The sequence below is a fragment of the Caretta caretta genome, chromosome 1 (genome assembly GCF_965140235.1).
Source record: "Caretta caretta isolate rCarCar2 chromosome 1, rCarCar1.hap1, whole genome shotgun sequence".
Taxonomy (NCBI): Eukaryota; Metazoa; Chordata; order Testudines; family Cheloniidae; genus Caretta; species Caretta caretta.
In genome coordinates, this window is record NC_134206.1 from 137,364,380 (window position 1) to 137,384,435 (window position 20,056).

Below are 20,056 nucleotides of genomic sequence, written 5' to 3' on the forward strand. Positions count from 1 at the left end.
GTTGAGGAGCAGGAGGCTCAGCAGATGAGGAAACCACCCTCAAAACTCCAAGTCGTCTTTGTTGGCGGATGAGGTGGTTATGCGTCCATCATCTTCCATTGCTGACAACTTCAGACAATTTCAAGATCTCATTAGGAGGATAGCTGCCACTCTTCAGATCCCTTCAAAAAGGTCAAGGTTCCACAATACAAAGTGCTGGATATCTTGCAGTCAGCAATACTCTCCAAAGCGGTACTACCCATCAATGAGGCTAAAATGGTGTGGCAAACACCTGCCACTGTTCCGCGCCCTGCCCCCCCTTGTAAAAGGGGAAATAAAAAGTACAATGTTCCCCCTAAAGATTGACTTTTTGTTTTCCTATTTCCTACCTAACTCATTGGTAGTACATGCAGTAAGTGAATGGGATAGACAGAATTCTTCTAGGTTTACCCCTTACAATAAGGACTAGAAAAGGCTGGATCTCCTGTGGGTGAAAGTCCTATTCATCAGCAACCCCGCAATTTTTGATTGCTAATTAGCAGGCAATCATGGCTAAATACAACTTCACCAATTTAAAAGGTCCGTGACCTTTATTGAACAATTGCCACAAGAACACAGGGAGCAGTTCCCCGTCTGTGGTCTCTGATGGCCAATTAATAGCCAGAACTGCTCTTCAAGCATCCTTAGATGCTGCAGACACTGGTGCCAGATCCATCTCCACAACGATAGTTAGGCTTGGGGCATCATCACGCCAGTTCTCAGGGTTTCCAGAAGAGGCACAGAACACTGAGGGGGGACCTCCCTTTGGCAGTCAAACTCTTCTTCGAAACCATGAATGTGTCCCTGCACATACTGAAGGACTCGAGAGCTACCTTACAATTCCTGGGCATATATACACCTACAAATAAGAAAAGTTTTAATACGTGTCAGACTGCCCAGAGGTCACGTTCTGCTCAGTTTTCTGGATTCCATAGATCCTCTGAACCCCCCCAGAAAGAGACAGATTCCAGAGAAAAAGAGCTGCTCAGCCACCCAGGCATCATCCAAACAGTTTTGTTGGGTTGGTCAAGAGTTTGAATCCTCCCATACCTCTGGAGTTATAGTTGCACCCATTGACCCAGCTCCCTCTTTGGGGACCACCCTTTCTGTTTCCAGCAATCTTGGAAACAGATCACTACCAACAAGTGGGTCATGGAGGTCATAATGTCAGACTATACATTTTACACTGCTCCCTCCCGTCCACCTCCATTCCCTGTCCCCCTTCAGGGACCCTTTTCACAGGCTTATATTAAGACAACAGGTGGACTCTCCTCCAGCTAGGAGCAATAGAAGCAGTCCCTTCCCCTCACATGGGTGCAAGAGGTTTTACTCAAACTGTTTCCTAGTGTCAAAGGAGGACAGAGGATGGAAGACATCTTAGATCTAAGATTCTTAAACAAGGACATGAAGCCTCAAAAGTCTAGGATGATGACTCTGGCAACAATACGTCCCTTACTGGAGGAAGGAGATTAGTTTTCGGATCTTTACCTACAAGATGCCTATTTTCATATATCGATACACACATCACACAGGAAATACCTACGCTTCACATTAGGCCAGGATCATTTCCAATACCGGGTGCTTCCCTTTGGCCTGTCGTCATCCCCAAGGGTGTTCTCAAAGGTATTGGCAGTAATGGCAGCTTACCTTCAGCAGGAAGTGATCCTCATCTTTCTGTACCTCAACAACTGGCTCCTCAAGGGTCTCTCCTACAAAAGTAGTGTTATCCTTCCACATGGCCCTGGCTCTGGTCCAGGAGCTGAATGTAAAAAAATCCACATTGACACCTGTACAAAGGATGCAGTTTATACAGGCATATTTGGACTCATTGACAGCCAGACGCTGCCTTTGTTTGGGCTCTTTAGGACACATGGCACCTTGCACCGTTGTGATGGATCACACAAGGCTGCATTTTTGATGCTTCCAGTGTTGGCTCTGATCAACCTGCTCCCCAGTCAGGAATACCCTGGACAGGCTGTGATGGTTCCCCTGCAAGTTTTAAAAAAAAAACTCCCTAAGCTGGGGCAAATCAGTGTTTGTGTGGGCATCCCTTTCTGGTGCCTGACCCATCAGAGACTTTAACAACCGATGCATCCCTGTTAGGCTGGGGAGCCCATCTCAACGCCATCGCAACTCAGAGCAGGTGGACAACCCAGGAAACCAGTCTACATATCAATCTATTTCAGGCCTGTCCGAAATGCATGCAGTCATTTTCTACCTCTCAAGGGCAAAGCAAACAGAGTCATGATGGACAACATATCCTGTGTGTTCTACATCTACAAGCAGGGAGGAATGAGGTGCCCCATGCCCTGAAGCAATGAAGCTATGGAACTGGTGCATAACCCGTCAGATCTGTATTCCAATTGTCTACCTCACAGGCATTTGGAACGCCACAGCCAATGCCCTCAGCAGACACTTCGCACAGTACTACGAATAGGAGTTGGGAACTCAGATTCTCCACAGCATATTCCAAAGATAGGAACTGCCACAGGTTGACCTTTTTTGCTTCCTCAGAAAACAAGAACTGCCCTCTTTTCTCCTCACCACTTCTTGAGTCACCTTCCTTCTGTGTTGGAAGGAAGGGTTTGTTTTATTTTTCCCCCCTACACCCCTAATTCTGTGGGTCATAAACAAGATCAGACATGAGAGCCAGAGTCACCCTTATAGTGCCTACCTCTCCAAGACAGGTGTGGTACTCATACTTGCTTCACCTCTCTAACTGCCATTTAAGCTTCCAGCCATTCCTCATCACCTATCTCAGAATGTGGGTTGTGTTCTTTATCCCAGCTGAGTAGTTCTGCATCTCAGAGCATGGTTCCTCAATGGTTCTGGGGTTAGAGGCTTCCTGCTCTGTGGAAGTACAATAAGTGCTCTTAAACAGCACACAGACATCAACCTGTACTATTTACCTTCAAAAATGAAAAATACTCTTCTTGTTGTGGTTGTTGCTCCTATTGGCCTATTGAGTTCCATTCCCACTTAGCCTGGATTACCTGTTGGATCTGAAGAAATTTGGATTATCCATCAGCTCGACCACGTACATTTGGCTGCTAGATCAGCCTTTCATCCCACAGTGGAGGGATATTCCATATTTTGCTCACCCAGCATTTCTAGATTCATTAAAGGTTGGGCTATCTGTACCCCCCACATTATATAGCCAACCCCAACCTGGGACCTCAACCAGGTTTTCAATCATCTTATGAGACCTCCATTCGAACCAATGGCAAATTGCTCCCTGCTCCATTTATCTATGAAGATTGCCTTCTTAGTTGCCATCATGTTGGTCCGTAGGGTCGGGAAAATCAGGTCCTTACTGGTGGATCCCCCCGCTTTTACAGTGTTCTTCAAAGATAAGTTTTTACACCCACAGCCTAAATTCCTACAAAATGTTCCACTGGATTGCCACTTTAATCAGTCCATCCACCTACTAGTGCTTTTTCCAAAACGTCATAGTTGTCAGAAGGAATCCTATTTCCATATCTTGGATGTTAGAAGAGCTTTGGCCTTCTATTTTGGCTAAGCAATTTTGAAGGTCACCTAGGCTTTTCATCTTCTTTATGGATAGATCCAGGGGATTCTCTCTCTCTATTCAGAGACTATCCAAATGAATAGCTGTTTGTATTTTCTGTTTGTTACGAGTCTGCAGGTACTAACCCCCACTTAATGTGATAGCACATTCAACCAGATCTCAGGCAACATCTATGCCATTACTGAAGAATGTACTAATTTTTGAGATACTGAGATGGGCTTCAGTACATGCATTTATGAAAGATTATGCCCTTATACCTATGACATCAGATCTGATGCAGCACTTGGTTCTGCAGTATTATCTTCAGTTCTGGACTCCATTCCAAATCTCCCCCCTCCTAGGGATACTGCTTGGAAGTCACCTGAAATGGAGCACCGATAGGGACACTACTTGAAGAAGAAGAAGAAGTTACTCCCCTTGTGCAATAACTGTGGTTCTTCAAGGTGTGTGTCTGTATGGGCGCTCCATTCCCCCCCCCCCGCTTCTCCTCTGCTTTGGACTGTTCCTTAGGAGATGTTTGGGTAGAGAAGGAACCGAGAGTAGTTCACCCGCACAGCCCTATAAAGCCTTGGTGTCTGGCACAAAGACGCATAGGTCATATGCATGTGCCGAATGGGCTTGGCTAGATGAAAATCTCTGATCAAGGGTCCTAGAAGCACATGTGCACTTGAAGTGGAGCACCCAACAGGGGACACATCTCGAACAACCTCAGTTATTCAGTGCAAGGTGAGTAACCTCTTCAAGCATGTTTAATCCTAAAACAGCATGTTAAACTAACTTTTATATGTGTTTCAGCTAAAGACTATGTACAAATTAGTATTATCAATAGTTTTAGGCTCTTGTGATTGATTTACCCAGGAAAGCACAGTTTATTTTTAACTGTTCATTTTGAAGAAGGTCCTGCTTCTGAAGCTGAGTAGAGTCCTATAGCACACAATGATCAGGCTAGGTGATTTGAAATGAGTGGCTTAATTTAAAGTAGCACATGGTGGAAGGATCATTTTCAGCATTTCCTTCTGAGGCCATACGCATATCTAAAGTTCTGAGCCAAAAAACATTTTAGGGGACATAAATCCATGAATTGGTATTAATAGCAATATGTAGAAAAGTGGGTCTGTGTTTTTCCTTATGTTTTCCTCATCACAGCCAATGCAATCGATTCATGTGTTGCAAAATGCAACCGTTACTAGATGAATCATATCTGTTGACACTTGGGGAGCTAGGATTAGAACCCCACTTCCTGAGCTGTAAACACTCACACTTGAACTAAAGGAGAGCTCCCTTATTTTTACAAAAGTAACAAGCCCCTCACACTCTATGGGCCAGCTAGTTGAGGGCAGAATTGTACATGTGCACACAAACCAGTACATTATGTAGTAACAAGTGTATCATCTGTGTGACAGCTAAAACTCCCTGGGCTACTTCCCCATGGCCTCCCCCCAGCACCTTCTTTATCCTCACCACAGGATCTTCCTCCTAAAGCCTGATCACGCTTGTACTCCTCAGTCCTCCAGCCGCACGCCTTCTCACTCCTTCATGCCCTCCACTAACTGATGGGAGGTCCGTTTTAAACCAGGTGTTCTGATTAGCCTGCCTGCCATAATTGATTCTGGTAAGTTCTTAATTGGCTCCAGGTGTCTTAATTAGCTTGCCTGTCTTAATTGGTTCTAGCAGGTTCCTGATTGCTCTAGCACAGCCCCTGCTCTGGTCACTCAGGGAACAGAAAACTATTCATCCAGTGGCCAGTATATTTGCCTTCTACCAGACTCCTGTACCCCACTGGTCTGGGTCTGTCACACAACCTAATGATGTATTGGAGCACAGACCTCTTCAGTGGTAATTGTGCAGGAATTCAAGATATAAACTAAGAGTTCTTCCATTCTCTTTTTACTAGCTGAAGGACCGTGATTTCACGTGATTTCATTGCACAGACCGGTTGATGCCTTCTGATCAAGAGACCTGTTTTAGTCATGAATGATAGGTACAATTGTTCTGGCTGAATAAATGAAGTGTGAGACAAGTTGCATTTGTGCTGAAGAATGTGTTAAAAGGGGCAAAAATTGAGACTCCTACCACGAAGACGTCTTTTCTTGCAGTGGAAGAGAGCAGCAGAATAGGATGTCCCTCCTGTCCCCATTGAGCTATAATCTTCCATAACCAGGCTTTCTTGAAAGGTACTGTCAGAGGAAGATTAGGGGTTTGTGGGGCCTGGGCCCAGAGAAAGTGGCGGCCCCTCACCATGCCTTCCACCTGCAGTCTCCCCCGCCCCTCCCCAGTGTTCCTGCTGGAGAGCAGGGCGCAGGGGCTTGCCCCATTCCGCCTGCCTGCCCAGTGCTCCTGCCAAAGAGTGGGGTTGGGGCACGAGGGTGCCCCAATTGGCTGAGGCCCCCTGGGCTGGGACCCATTGGCACAGTGGCTAATTCACCACTGGGTACTGTTTGTAACGTCCCCCACCCCATGGGTTCTGCCCTCGTGTGTGGAACTGGAGATGATTAACAAGTCTGCCGTAGTCAAGGCTCATCCTAACCCGTGCACTCCCCTCCCTCTTTCCTCTTACTCTGTTCTCTGATTACATCAACCCACTCCACTCTGCCAATGATTCCTGCTCTCTCCTGCCAATCTCTCCTCAAAGCCCAATTCTACTGTGACACAAGAACCTACCCAACTTGTATGACCAGGTTGAGCAGCAGTTGGAGCCCGCTGATTATACTTTGATAAAAGCTTTCAAATGGTTTGTCATCACCAAGTCATACCTATTGTTAGCCTGTCTGACTGCTGCTGTTGGTGGCTGGTTGGATGTGCCATATGAGTTGTCATGATGTCCATGTGCCACCAGGGGGATTCCCCTAAATTGGGTGAATTCTAAAATGGAAGCATTAAGGTAGTTTTAGAGTAGCTTTTTGCTATCAGAGTTGTGCAAGGCAGGATCCGGCTCTGGAGTGTTATCAATTCTTGTAAGGTTTGAATTTTCTCAATAATTAGAGATACCTCAGATCAGTCAGCTTGGTTGAGTTTATTAGACAATTAGCGCATAACAGATAAATTACCACAGTCTGTGAGACTGCAGCTAGTGCTCATTAGTTTGCACTATTGTCTAGTTCAGCAATTGGCTTACAAGTTGGCATTCTTACCAACCTGTTTACAGTTTCATTATTTCCTCTTTTTCACAGACCATCTTATTTTTAGTATATTATATTCCAATAAATTTCCAACTGCATAATCAAATATCTGTTGTTTACTTGTGTTTTATGGCAGATTTACCTCTCTGACAATGGATGGAAGTAAACAGCAAGGTCCCCAAGGATCTGTACTAGGACTTGTTCTGTTCAACAGATTCTTTAATGATCTGGAAAAGGGAGTGAACAATGATGTGGCAAAGTTTGTAGATGATACAAAATTATTTAAGATAATGAAGTCCAAAGCTGGCAGCAAAAAATTAAAGGGTGGAATCTCACAAAACTGGGTGACTGGGCAACAAAATAGCAGCTGCAACTCAACAATAAATGCAAAGTAAAGCATATTGGAAAAAATAATCCCAATTATACATATATAATGAGAGGTTCTAAATCAGCTGTCACCACTCAAGAAAGAGATTTTGGAGTCACCATGGATAATTCTCTGAAAACTTCATCTCAGTGCCCAGCAGCAGTCAAAAAGGCTAACAGAATGTTAGGAACTATTAAGAAAGGGATAGATAATAAAACTGAAATATCACAATGTCACTTTATAAATCTGTGGTGCACCCACACCTTAAATACTGTGTCCAGTTCTGGTTGCCTCATCTCAGAAAGGACATAGTGGAAGTGGAAAAGGTTCTGAGAAGGGCAACAGATGATCAAGGGTATGGAACGGCTTCCATAAGAGGTGAGACTAAAAAGATTAGTGCTGTTCAGTTTAGAAAAGACATGACTAAAAGGGGAATGTGATAGAGTTCTATATAATCAGGAATGGTGTGGAGAAAGTGAAGAGAGAAGTGTTGTTTACCCTTTCCTGCAATACAAAAAACTCGGGTCATCCAATGAAGTTAATAGGCAGCAGGTTTAAGAAAAAAATAAAGAGGAAGTACTTTTTCATACCATACACGATTACCCAGTGGAACTCATTGCCATGGGATGTTGTGATTGCCAAAAGTATAACTGATTTCAAAAAAGTAGATAAGTTCATGGAGGGTAGGTCCATCAATGGCTATTAGCCAAGATGGTCAGGATGCAACAGCTTGTTTGGGGTGACACTAAATCTCTGACTGCCAGTAGCAGGGAGGGAAAAACAAGGGTGGTTCACTCCCACTGCTCTGTTCTGAACACTCCCCGAGAAGCTCTGATATAGGCCAGTGTTGGAGACGGGATACTGAGCTAGATGGACCCATTTGTGTGACCCAAGGTGGCAGTTCTTATGTTCTTTTTGATCAGGATATTTTTGTGTTTTGCAAACTCAAGCATCTTGTCAGTGCTCGCTCTCTCTCTGCCTTGGAGTCACTCCCCGCTCTGCATATGCACTCAGAATGCTCCCCCTGAGCTCTCACTTCCACGGGGGTAGCAGGATGTGGAGTGAGATCTGGGCAGCAGCAGCGCAGAGGAAGGCTCAGAAGCCAATGAGTGGACAGTCAGCAGCCTGGTAGCAATCACAGCCCAGTCATGGAGAGGGGCCAGCTGGGGATGCAGGAGGGGTCAGAGTTGGAAGGAGTGAAGCAGAGGGGTGGTGGAAGCAGGTGAGGCTAGGAAGGGAGGAGAAAAGGGCTGGAGTTAATACAAAACTAATATTGTTGCACAGTTACAGGATTTTAAAAAGTCGTTATATACCATACAAACACAGAGTGTGTGAGATATATATATATATATATAGTGGTGGGACTCCGAAGAAGACAACTTACAGTTGGTAGGGTGCATTAGTAAAATATTTGGTAACCACTGTCTTACACCTGTACTCAGATATTTGCATTGGCTGGCAAGTTTCCAAGTGGAATTCAAAGTGCTGGTTATAAACTAGAAAGCCCTAAATGATTTGGAGCCTATTTATTTGGGAGATCACCTTTGTGTTCTGTGTTAGGCAAAAAGTGTTTTGTTTTGTTTTTTTAAGAATTAGGCAAGCACAGACACTGAAGGGGTTTCCTTATGGTATTGGGAAGACCGATAAGCAGCTTTGAAAATATGGTGCCATATTGGCCAGTTATATACATGTTCATCAATTCATTTGCATTTATTTAATACATATAGAGACAGACATTGTTACAAATCAAGAAAGAACTCAAAACAAAGATTAAAAATAAAAACAGTACATATGTATAGCAATTATTGCATTAAGTATTTATGGCTACCTTGTTGGGGAAAGAGGCGGGGTGGGGGGTAGGGGTGACTGCTTATAGATATTTGGTGGGCTGTGAAGGGAGGGTTAGCATTGTTCTAAGAGCTGAGTTACTGGGCGAGCATTGACCATATAAGCTGAGCTAAGTTATTAGGTATTGACAGAAACTATGTCCTTGCTTTTTAGCAGTTTGTCTTTTTTTGATGGCTGAATTTTAACTCCCTCCTGACAGTACCATTCAACTACTGTTGAGTTCAGTGGAGGTGCTTGAGCAGGAGCCCTCTAGTTGAATAAACAAGAGGAAACTGCTGGTGAGACATTGTCCATGAGGTTCCTTCATTTTTTATTTCACCAACCCTCTGCCCTGAAACAGACTGAACATTATAACCTCCTTGGAATGCTGGAACGCCCTTCTATTTCCTCCAAGCGTCTGGGGAGGGGAGCGGGGGTTGAAGCTGCCTGGTTATTACTGTATGCTGCTAGTGGGTATTTTACTACAGTTTGTAATGTGGGTTTCTTTAGTGGAGTGGGATGAGCAATCCATTTTGATATTGTGAAAGTTTATTAAGGTTGCCCAAACTTTTACTCAGGAGAGAGAGCACTATCAAATCCCCATCACCATAATATCTGGTGCTCTAGAAGGTTACAAAATACAGCAGCAGCTGCCTGAGGTGCAGTCAGTTCTGTTTTCTCTACCACTCAGCGTCTCTTGATTTGTTTATGATGATTGTTCTACGTCCAGTCACTTCAGCTGTGCAACCTTAACATTGTGTTGGGACTTGTCACGTTTATACAAAATGGAATGCCTCTGCAAATACTTGGATATTGCTTCTGCCCGTATCGTGTTCTTTAGTCAGCAATAAAACTTTTATTCCTAATTTTACAGTCAACCCCTGCTTTGTTTTTGTTTTACTAACAGAGTATTACACAGAGGTTCTGCCTCCAGTCAAAAATGTATATTGTCTGTCATGCTCTCTGGAGTGGCTCACAAGTGAGAGTGCCAACTTCAGGGCAGACTGTTAAGAAGCAGGGTACAAACCCCAAACTGTGTGTGGGTTCTGTACCTACTTTTCACCAATCCAGTAACAAGTGTAAACTCCTCAGGCACTACAGCTTTACCATGGAGTCACAGACAGTCCCCTTGGACACTCCAGTCTATCTTGCCCCCCAGACATGCTGGACTCTGCGATAGATGGACACTACACAGCAAAATATACACAAAATATTCAGATTACTCCCAGTCCCAAAGGACCAATCGCTTACCCCAGGTCAGCTTGCACCTCAGATCTCACACCAACAACAATGCTTGTAGCCAATCCTATAGTAAACTAATAAGTATTTAGAAACTAGGAAAAATAAATGAGGCTCTTTACAAGGTTAAAGTAGGTAACATATATACACACACAAATGAGTTAGCTGTGAATTCCAAATGGTAATAGAAACATCTATAGTAAGAAAACTTTCTGTCTTTTAAGGCTAACCCAAGCTAACCGGTTGGGGAGTCCTTGCTTATGCTTAGAAATCCTCTCCCCTCAGAGCCCAAGAAGCATACAAATAATCAGTTCTCTTTTAAGAGGCATTTTCATTCCCTTCCCCCCAGCATTCAAGCTGAGGTGGGACGAGGGCCTTAGCACATACCCTCTTCAGGGCTGTGGGGGAAGCAATCAACAAAGACTTTGTTCCACAGTGGCCCATTTGGATCCAATAGTTCTTCCCGATCGGCAGGAGGTAACACCTCTTTTGGTGAAGTGGTATTTCGCATATGGTAATGCTCCCCTGACTTTGGGAGTGTTGGGGGGCTTTACAGTCTTAGCAAACATTTTTGTATTTACAGAGCAAACATTTAAACATTAAACTTGTAATATGGGATACAGATATTATAGGTAGGATTAATACATGCCTCCTCCTACAAGCATTCCATAAAGTCTAAACACATTCTTATAACTCTAATATTGATTTTAACTATAATAACCCATAAGTGAGCCAGACTCGTTTCCAGCTATGCATTTGTCAGTGTTCAATGAGGCCTAGGGGCCTTGACATGAGCTGGCACCTGGTCTGCCAGAATCACATTGTCAAAAAAAAATTATGTATTTCATTCTTCTTTCTTTGGCCCCTGGGGTATCACTGAGCCTTGGCATGATACAATTGTCATGGATCCACAGGATCTGTGCTATGCCCCAGTTTTTAAACAGGCCCTTGGAAGAACTCCTTCAGTGTGGCAGACCTCCAAAGGGTCCCACTCTTCCTTTAAGGTAGGCCATGTGGCCTCAATACCTCAGGCTGGGCGCCAGCACACCTACTTCCCCCTGTGAACTCTGCCCGGCGAGTTCTGTTGAAATAGACTCTGCTCAGAGGCTTGTACACTGTCTGCACCTCAGCAAGTCTTTGCAGTGACAACCAAGCAGCCTTTTCAAAACAGAGTAGGGTTTATTAGCCAACTGGAACACCGCATCGGGAAGTCCATAGGTTAGCATAGGGAAATAAAGGTTAATACAGAGTCCATACTGGCCAAGCCTGTGCCATCAGGCAGCCAAGCTGCCATGGACTCTATTTCAGGCTCTGACTCTCTATCCCTTTTTCAGGCCTGATCTACACTAGAATTAGGTCAATGTAAACTGCCTTTCATCAACCTAGCTGTGGAAGTGTCTTCACCTAAATTTGGCTCCTGCCAATGGAAGTGCCTCTCTACGTCAATGTAGTAACACCACCTTCCCAAGCGGCATACAGTCCCAGTTCATCGAATGAGGTTGACACAGGGTTGGTGTAGACACTGCATTGCTGACGTCAACCATTAATGGTGTCATAAATCTAAAGGGAAGGGTAAACACCTTTAAATCCCTCCCGGCCAGAGGAAAAACCCTTTCACCTGTAAAGGGTTAAGAAGCTAGGATAACCTCGCTGGCACCTGACCAAAATGACCAATGAGGAGACAAGATACTTTCAAAGCTGGAGGAGGGGGGAGAAACAAAGGCTCTCTCTGTCTGTGTGATGCTTTTGCTGGGACCAGAGCAGGAATGCAGGTCAGAACTCCTGTAAAAAGTCAGTAAGCAATCTAGTTAGATATGCGTTAGATTCTGTTTTGTTTAAATGGCTGATAAAATAAGCTGTGCAGAATGGAATGTATATTCCTGTTTTTGTGTCCTTTTGTAACTTAAGGTTTTGCCTAGAGGGATTCTCTATGTTTTGAATCTAATTACCCTGTAAGGTATTTACCATCCTGATTTTACAGAGGTGATTCTTTTACTTGTTCTTCAATTAAAATTCTTCTTTTAAGAACTTGATTGCTTTTTCATTGTTCTTGAGATCCAAGGGTTTGGGTCTGTGTTCACCTATGCAAATTGATGAGGATTTTTATCAAGCCTTCCCCAGGAAAGGGTGTGTAGGGTTTGGGAGGAAAGATGTTTCCAAGCGGGCTCTTTCCCAGTTATATATTTGTTAGACGCTTGGTGGTGGCAGCAATAAAGTCCAGGGGCAAAAGGTAAAATAGTTTGTACCTTGGGGAAGTTTTAACCTAAGCTGGTAAAAATAAGCTTAGGGGGTTTTTCATGCAGGTCCCCACAGCTGTACCCTAGAGTTCAGAGTGGGGAAGGAACCTTGAAAAATGGCTTTCAGGAGCAGTCCCACAGTGCCCCCCACTGACAATACAATTGATACAAGCACTCCTCATGAGGACGCACACTGCCGACACAAAGAGCCAAGTGTGCATGCACACAAGCAATTTTATAACTGCGATGGCTGTATGCCGATGTATGTTAGGTTGACATAATTCTGTCATGTAGACGTCGCCTGAGTCTCAGGTGAGAAATATCCAGCCTCTTCCCAAAAGCCCAGTCTTATCCCCTTGCTGTCACCTCTTAGTCCTTTGTTTTCAAGCTGAGCCATGCTGAGTTCACAGACCCTGCCTGCTGGAGCTTCCCACCGTTAAGTATTGATTGTTCGATCACTGAGGCTTCCGTTGCTCCGTTCTCTCTGGACCCTCTGTTGATTTGGATCCATTTGAACCAGTTCTCTAGCAGCCCAGTCATTCCACCTAGACAGCGAGGTGACACACACACACACACACCATGTCTCCTGCAGTGCCCAAAGAGCAGACTTCACCTTTTTTCCCCCCCCTCACTGGACAGCAATGCAAAATACAGAGGGACGCTGAGGCACGCATAGGCTTCATAAAAATATTAAAGAAAATTCCCACTTTGTGACAGCACTCGATAAGGAACAATGATATTCCTGAGCTGTCTTTCAAAAACGTTATGATTCAGAATGCCTCTTTTCTCTGAGCTCTAACTGAGTCTTGCTCAGAAGAATCTGTGCTGACCATACAAGTGGGTCTGCGTGTGTATATGTAAACACTCACTATTTATATAGTTTGGTATATAGGTATTGTTTTCTCCTTGCTGGAATCCTGGAGATTGTGTCTAAGTCTTGCTAGAAAGGGTAGGTAGTTCAGTAGGTTAGTGTACTTACCTTTGGAATTCTCCATTTAAATCCTCGGTTACATTTAGTTGACTCTCCCTAGTCCTTTTGTGTACCACAAGGTAGCCATGTGATTCAGCAGCTTCTGCATGAGAAGCCAAGGACTAAGGTTCCAGCCATTTCCTTATCTTGGGTGGGCACTGAGTGAGTTTCCTTGAGGGGGAGCATGGAGAGCTCATCCTGCACAGCATCATTCTCCCCACTGTCAGGGATGACAGCAGTTTCTCCTCTAGCTCTGCAGGGATAGAGCTCCATAGGGCCTGGGGCCAGGGGACGCGTGGTTGCAGGAAAGGCAATGGCATTTTGGGGGCTTTGGTTCAGGCCCCAAGGGACTTCCAGTGTCACACAGGAAGTCTAGCAGAGCCAGGAACAGAGTCCCGATCCCATCCGTCTCAGTCCAGTCCCACAACAACCAGATCCTCCATCCTTTCATGAAGAAAGCTGAATTAAGAGTTTATAGTTAAATGATGAGGCATGCTAACAAATCCTGTGTGGTGTTCCTTTTTTTAAATAACCTCCATGAGTTTCCTCAGCGCCCAGCTCCACTACAATCACTTCCAAGCAGTTTCATTTCTGACAGCTTGGAGCCAGCTCTGAACACTTGTTCTCCAAGCCTCAGGGAAAATGTTAGAAATGGGGAACGTGATTTAAATAAATACAGACGACAGAATAGTGCGAAAAAGAAACACAAACAGAATTTAAGTTTTTCTTTCATTTTCTAGCATGGCACAATTGGTAAATTGCTAAAAGGAAAAGCAAATCTGTAGAAACACCACAGATGTCTCATTAATCTAGTACAACTAGCACATACAGACTGATGCTTAACCCTCTGGCATCTGTGCATATCTGTAATTCCCATGCCATAATGTTTCTTTGTGCACATTCATATACACAAAAACCATTGACCATATAAATTCTTATTCTCACAAATCTGCTTTAAACTTATGTACATCTGTTATTTTTCTGATAGCATGCCAGTGGTGCTCAGTAATGTTCACAGCATGGAAAAAGGTGTGGTACCTGCCTTGAAGACTTTACAGATCTAAGGACCTGATTCTGCAAAGGGGATCTGTAAATATGGATCTTCATTCCTGAGATGCTGTGCAGGTATAAAGGTCCGTGCTTGTATGTCCACAGTATAGATGGCAAAGCTGCGCTAGATCTACTATGGGCTAGATTGTGATTTTAGGCACAGCCCTGGGCTAGGGGTGGTGGTGTTTAAATTGGATCATCCCAGGAGTAGCCCCCGCAAGCAGAGATACCCTCCTTGCTTTCTCCTTGTGCCAGATGTTTATTGGATTTGGGAGATAAATGCACAATCTGTATTTTATTATAAACGCTTCCACCAACACCAGTACAATGTAACATCACGGTTTTAAATGCATATATCTTCCAGCCCTCTTTACTAAGGCCCAAGAGGAAATGAGATCTCTCTCTCTCTCTCTGGAGCTCTTTCCATCTCAGCTTCCTTTCCCTTCCCCTCCCCTCCATAACACTTCCTTCCTGGCTTTTATCAGGTTAGCCAACTGAGGGTTAATTAGTTCCTTACATCCCCCAACCTCTCCTTTTGATTAGCTAATTGTGCCATCAGCCACCACTGGGGGAACTAATTGAGGTTACAGTGATCAGAGTGCTGACCCACTTAGAGTACTTCTAGCCTATACCAGCAGCAAATTACAACGCTCCCATGGCAGTTCAGCTAGTGTATTGGGTGGATGAAACCAAGACACCAGGTATTCCTACCCACCTGCTCCAGGAGAAAAAAGACACATAACGCCCATTTACTCCTGCATGCTTAGACACAAGGTTGGGGTAGATTGCACAGGCATGCAAGGGTGTAGTGTCTTATTCCCTCTTACTTCCTTGTGAATGTGTGTAGTCCATGGGTAACGTTTTCAAAAGCACCCAAATGACTTAGGTTCAGGTGGATGGGGAATGACTGATGTCTTGCCCCCCCCATTCAAAGTCCCATTTTCAAAAATGACTTAGACACTTAGAAGCCTAAGTCCCATTGGCTTTCAGTGAAACTTAGGCTTCTAAGTGTCTAAGTCATTTTTGAAAAAGGGATTTAAGACACTTGGGTGGCTTCTGAAAATTTTACCCCAAGCCCAAACAATGTAAAGGATGTAACACAGTTTCAGATCCTCAGAAGTAAAAGTCTTCATGCAAAATGGAGATACGTTAGAAAATGGCCTTTTTTATTCCCCCCCCCCCACCATCCCCCAACACACCCAAGTGACTGGTTAAATTGTTCGTTTTGAATAATTTATCTGATGATTTGGGGCATTTCTTTGTCAAATATTCACACACATATTTTCATTTTTCAGCCAGCCCTCAGGTGGTCAAAAATGTCTCTGCACTGATTGAGAGTCTGTTCTAAGGGTACAGTGCTGAATGGAACAAGAAGGCTGGAAGGAGGGAATGAGAAAAGGATGCCATGGATGGACTGCAGGGTGTGAGACAGCATATTGTGACGTGTAAGGGGACTTCCACATTTTTTTTTTTGCAGTTATGTGAAATCATCCTGTTTTCTCTCTTTCTCACAGGATTCATTGTTCAATATTTGATTTTCCAGGCATCTGTACTCAATGGCATTAGCTCCTGTTTGTGATTTAGTCATGAAACACAACTGGCTTTTATCATTTGGGTTGAAATCCTTGTTTTCTGAACTCTATACACCCATAAAGCCTTTCCAAATGCAATTCATAGGTTCTGAACATAGAAGTTTTTCCTGAAGTTTACTAAAGAGGAGAGAGATTGTGATACCTTAGTGTACACATGAAAGGGGGTCAAAGAGTATCATACTTCCTTAACTGAATTAAACTCAGTAGCATGCTCTACTTGGGACTAACCTTCAGTAGCTCTTGGGAAACTTAAAGTGCAGACTGCAGATGCTCATTCTCTGAGTAGAACTGCTCAGGGAAAGCATATTGCTCTCATGTGCTACATTCTGCTTACGGCTGTCAGTTCAAGATGTTGGTTACTATCTATGAAGGCGAAGGCCTGAAGGGTGTAAGTCCTGGTTATCTAAAAACAGCCTCTCCTCCATACCCTGCTACTTTGTGTTGGCCAGGAACACATTAGCTGTCTGCCTGAAGGTGTGAGGCTCACAGGAACTGGGAGAAGAATGGCCTCAATGTCAGGTCCTTCGTCTTTGGTATTTGTTCCTACTCAGCATAAAGCTGGGGCTAAGCCTGGATACCTTTAGAGCAAGCTATAAATTGCACCTCTGTGTTGTGGATTTCCATTAAATACAAATCTAGAGTCCTCTGGTATCCAGCCTGAGAGTTGGATGTTTCCTTTTCTGGTCTTCCGAGGATGTTAACTCAGTTCTGTAGGGGGCACAGTGTACATTTTGCTAGAGCCAGACTGAGTAAATTGGGATGGGCGACACACTATTCTGAGCACCACTCTCCACTGTCCATGGTGATGTATAGAGCTATCATTTCCAAGATTTTCAGGCCTTAGAAGCCAGCCTAGAAACATGTGGTGTGGCCAGGACAGAGAGAAAACTAAAAATTCCAGTGGAGAGAAAAGGAGGCCAAAGGCCTAAAGAGAGTGACTTTTAGCTTGAGAAATGCTGAGACTGTAGGAATCGAGGTCCAAGAACCAGTGGAGTTGGACAAGGCAACTAATAATGTGTTAAATAAGAGCTATTTGAATGCAAATAGGTATGGAGGCTTACACACATTGTGCAAGGGGTAGAAGACACAAAGCACTCTATAAAGAGAGGCCGTGTGTGTATATTATTGCCTTGTAATCAAAAAGGCACATGAATTATTTGCTGAGAGGCTTACTGAGAGGAGACTTTGGAAGGAAAAGAAAAAGAGACTGGAGGCTGAATAATTTGCTTCAAGGGAAACCAAGGACATGTGTACTTACGGCAGACTGCAACTTTTCAATCTAAAACCAAGACAACACAAAGTAACACTTAAGAAACTAGCTTAATCCCCAGGTGATTGCTCCAGAATGGGAGGTCATGACCATTCAAAGGTAGAACTGGGTGCGGATTCATGGTCTGAGTGACTCATATCTGGCTGTGTCTCCCCCTGCTCCTCTTACCTTATGTTCCTTACATGACCTACTTCTGCCTGCCACAGGTTCCTGACATCTCCAGATAGGAACCAGTAATGGGGAGGTGGTGCACAGCCACAGCTATTAACTTGAAAGAACCAGCACAGAGCAGAAAGTGGGTCTGCATATTGGAAGCAGTGCTGGTGGTCCTGTGAGGTGAGTCCAGAACATGAAACTCCCCACCATTTTGGAGGGGTGCATCTGCCATTCTCTGAAGGGATTTGGGGAAGGAATAGAAAGGCTTGTGAATGGGGGCACATCTCATTTTGTTCACGAAGGGAGGACTTCTGGTGGAAGAGAAGCCGAGGGACTGAAAATTAGTGAGTAAACTCAGTTCCATTTTGAAGAGTCAATGTGAGGATGCAAGAGATATATAGATGTTATGGGACTTGTTCATGTTTGTGCAGTCTCTTCTGAATGTGAAGCACTAAATCAAATCTAAATAATGCACTTGCATCAGCTTTATTTTAACAAGGAGCCAGTATACAAGTGTCTTAGAATTATCTTTACTGTACATGAAAATGACAGTACTAGCCAGAGCCAATGTGGGACTGGCAGACATTCATGCAGGTTTCCAATCTAAGGTTGTCTCCTGTCCAGGTTTTCCCAGGATCCTCCCTTTTTTGAGGTAGCTGTCCTGGGAAATCTATAAGGGTGTTCAGTACACACTGACAGCCAGCCAATTTTGTGGGCTCAGGATCACCTCAGATGTCCCAGTTGTTTAGTCTGGGGTGGCAGCCAGAATCCCCACACAGCTCTATCTAAACTCCTATCTCTATCTGTGGTACTTATATGGTCGCTATCACCACAGAATCTGAGTGCCTCACAATCTTTTGATCTATTAACCATCACAACACTCAGTGAGGTAGGGAAGTATGAGGGGGAGCTGAGGTACAGATCCTCAAAGGTATTTAGGTCCTAACTTTCGTTGAAATCAATCAGTGGAAGTTAGGAGCCTGCATATTTTGGAGGGTCTGTGCCAGAGAGACAGAGGGCTGTCTAAACGGCATGGCAAGACGCACTATGGGTGTGTGATTTCTATGGTGCACCAATATCTTGCGGACTAAGTGGCCCGTGTAGACCCTGCTAGCGCACACTAGCAGTTCCCTAGGGCACATTAATGTAGTACTGCAAACTGTCCTATATTAAAGCACTCCAGGGAACGTTTAGGGTGTGACAGCTGGGTCTACACGGGCCAGTTAGTGGGCAAGACACTGGTGTGCTTTAGAAATCACATTCCCATACTGCACATTGCTTTGCTGTCTAGACAAACCCTAAGTGACTTGTGTAAGGTCACACAAGTCTGAGGCAGAACAGGAATTGAACTTGGGTTTCCTGAGTCAAAGGCTAGCCCCCTAACCACTGGATTTAAAACTGCTGCATTTTTCTTTAAAAGAAACAAGTGAAGAGAATTTTGTATGCAAGCTCATGGTGTGCCAAACAGCTCTCAATCTATTAATCAGCTGGGCCAGGCAGATTTACTTGTACATGAAAACAAAATAATAAACTTAGGGTACAGAATGAAGCTGGGAGAAGGTTGGACAGCTGTGTGGTTTAGCCATACACTTTGTTCTTGTTCATGAGGAGGTGACAGATGGCAGCAGTAATTTTCAGAAGCATGTCCCCTCCTCAGACCCCATTTTTAAATGAGTCAAAAGGAAACAAAATAGCACATGGGCCAGCTTGATGGAATGCATATAATATAGTAACTTTTTATCATTTGCCTCTAGTCAAGTGAATCACTGCTGTGGTGCTGAAAAAATTCTGAAATGTAGCATGACAGGGCTCAGGTCTCACATGATAACTGAGAGGTTGAAATGAGCTCATTTTTGGATGCAAACGGATGGAAAGACTTTCAAATATCACTCTTCCCAGAGCCTGTGGAGAAAGACATTTGCCCAATATAATGCCTACTGGAGATAATCTGAAAGTAATTATACACAATTAAACAAACTCTTTAATGTTATATGACATATTTTACTCACCAAAGACTCTTACAGAACTTTCTACATGAGTTATTTTGCAATATTCAGGTACTGTGCATCACCAGCTCACTCTGGATACATGATTGCTATACAGTTTCCAGGAACTCAGGGGAAAACTATTCAGTTTTCAGGAAGATTTTAGAAGACACAATTATGCGCTAACCTTGCAAAGAAAGTGCTCACCTTGTGAACTATGGGTTATTTGCCCTTTGAAGCACAAGCATGATTCCAATTAAGGCTAATGGAAATTACACATACTCCACAAGGGGTGAATAAAACCATTTAATTAGAGGCCTTGTGATTTTGAGAAAGCTTTAAGGAATCACCTGAAGTAGCAGTTTGAACAGTATCCTTGATAATATATTTTACCAACTTTGGTTTGCCATAGAAAATACACTTTACCCTATACATTTTGAGCAATAAATGGAAGCAGTTTCATAAGGTGAGAATATTACAAGAGGGTATAATGTAGACAAGCAGAGATTCAAGATAAAGTAGCTATAAGCCAGAAGCTTAGGGAAAAGTTGACAGGGTCTCAGACAGGGAAAAGGAAGAGAGAATTCACATCGGTTTACTGTGCTCTAGACTGCAGCTGGATTGCCTCAGGATAGGATAACATTCCGTCATTGTGACACATTGCATTTGTGACTGGGAGTTGCGGGTGGCCGTGCCT

General features: G+C 43.9%; 1 long non-coding RNA gene across 1 annotated transcript; it reads left to right on the plus strand.

Moving 5' to 3' along the window:
* Positions 1-14,294: 14,294 nt before the first annotated feature.
* On the plus strand, positions 14,295-18,400 carry LOC142070523 (uncharacterized). The gene is made up of 3 exons (XR_012666384.1): positions 14,295-14,439; positions 15,652-15,801; positions 17,425-18,400. It is a non-coding gene; the product is annotated as an uncharacterized LOC142070523 (long non-coding RNA).
* Positions 18,401-20,056: the final 1,656 nt, after the last annotated feature.